We start from the raw sequence: 2500 nt of genomic DNA on the forward strand, positions 1-2500 counted from the left end.
CTCTCTTTCCCTCTCTCTCTCTCTCACTCTTTCTCAATCTCAATCTCTGGAATGTACGAAAGAATCTTAAAAGGAGCAGGTGTAAGGTGTCATGTAAAATATATTGAATATTTAACGAGTTATTACATTTTCTTTTTTATTATTCTTTCATCATGTAATAAGAAAAATAATGTTTTTACAAATTTTGTTCAAACATCAAAATAAGTGAAAAAAAAAAGAAAAGAAAAAAGGAAAAAGAAAAAAAAAAGGATCGCGATTATTTCGACTCGATCACAAAACGATGTTACCAGTGACGAAAAGGGATGAGGGAGAATAATAATAAAAAAAAAAAAAAAAAAAAAAAACAAACAAAGAAAAAAGAAAGAAAGAGAATCAAAAGAGAGAAAGAGAGAGAGAGAGAGAGAAGGCTCGACGTCGCAATTAACATCTTGATTTAATAACACACTAGACTAGCTGCCGTATGTTACAATTTTAATCTACACGGTGTCCAAGTTATTACCTCGGATTGTAACTCAAAAGAGGGCAACCCCCTCTTGAAAAAGTAATACACTGTAACAGTTTCCGGACGAGCGAATAATAATCGAGGTTGTTATTTACTTACTTACTTACTTACTTACTTACTTACTTACTTACTTACCTGTTTTTTTTTCTCTCTTTGTTTCAATTCTATTCTCTTTGTTGTCGTTGTTTCTTTTTCTTTCTTCTCTTTTTATTTTATTTTATTTCGTTCACTCGGGCGAGGCATCGAGGCACCCAAGTGGAATCGCAACAGCGACAATAACAATAACAATAATAATAACAACAACAACAACTAGAACAATAATGACAATAACAACGTGAACGATGAGGAACAATAACGGGATATAATGTCGTCGAGGAGGAGCGAACGAATGGTGTTGAGAAGCTCGTTGAATTCCTTCGCTTCTAAATAAAAGGGACCTCCCAAGGACTATTGTGTACTTAGTCATCTATGAATGAGTTACATGCATATATATATACATACAAATACGTATAAATACATATACGACATACGTAAGTGTAAGTATATGTATGCATGTAACTCTTTCATAGATGTCATTATCCCATTGAATAGTGTCATTATTCCGTGTCATTAAAAGTGAACAAGTGGTTCCCACCGATTTTAGTATCAGTACCACCACTTGCCCATCGATCTCCGATCGAGATTTTCTCTCTCTTTCTCTCTCTTTTTTTTCTAATTTCCTTTTCTATTTCTCCCGAACCGAACGAACGATTTTTAAAGATCTTTCGATTTTTGTTTATTTACAAATTATCACGTATGACGAAGCAAAAATGAGAACGTGTATGTATAAATCGATAATAGATATATCGATGATGTGAATTCGAGAGCGAGAGAGAGAGAGAGAGAGAGAGAGGCGGGGGGGGGAAGAGGGATGGCAAAAAAAAAGGAAATAAAAAAGAATAAGAAAAGAAAAGAAAATTCATTAGCATTAATTTGACTTAGTTAGTTACAGAAATAATATAGCGATCGAGACGATGACATATTTTTGGAATTTTCATGAAATAGAAAAAAGAAAATTATTCTAGATAGAATTCCGACGAATTGACGTCGAAATTGATCGATTGAGAAACTCTGACGTAAAGATCTAATTCCTCTTAACCCCGGAAAATAATCGTCCTATCCCCTCACCCCTACTTCTCTCTCTCTCTCTCTCTCTCTCTCTCTCTCTCTCTCTCTCTCTCTCTCTCTCTTACACGAGTAAATACAAGCATACATGTCTTTTATCGTGGAATCGTAATTCGCAACAGTAACAAAACGCAATGGCGAATATACAATGGCACTTTTGGACGATGTAATTGCGCCGGCTGTGGTGGCGGTAATAAGACATAGGGGAAGGGGAGGGGGATGATTTTAACAAAAGAAACAACCCTACTATACTCGACTAATACACATATAGACGTTACAATCACGATTAAGTTTTCCGATTGGACTAGATGGATGGATATATTCGTGAGCCGCGAAACGACCCAGACCAATGTATGCGCGAAACTATACGAGTGGCCACTTCACGATCGACGTATTGTCGTCTTTGTTTTGAGGTAACAAAACAGAAAAAGTGCTCCTCCATACGCTCGCACGACATTCTCTAGTCAATTATAGAGAACGAACACGACGAATGAATTCAGAGGATGGGGAGATTTTGGAAGAGGAGGCCACACGTTTTTACCCTTCGAAATATTCAATCGCTATTTACCAACGTTAATATTCTCCACGCAGATTACACTGTTTCTTACGTTTTCGATACGTACACGTATATACGTGTAAATAAATAAACGAGTAAATTAATCTATGTAAATTATTGTTTCTATTAATTATTAATTTGAATTAATTTATATTGGAAATTTTCTATTTTTTCTTTCTTTTTTTCTTTTTCTTTTTTTTTTTTTTTCTTATTTCACTTTATTTATATTTCTTTTCTTTCGCTTCTAAAAAACAAATCATATTGTTCGAAAGTTTTTC

Source organism: Vespa velutina, chromosome 10, assembly GCF_912470025.1.
Source record: "Vespa velutina chromosome 10, iVesVel2.1, whole genome shotgun sequence".
Classification (NCBI taxonomy): domain Eukaryota; kingdom Metazoa; phylum Arthropoda; class Insecta; order Hymenoptera; family Vespidae; genus Vespa; species Vespa velutina.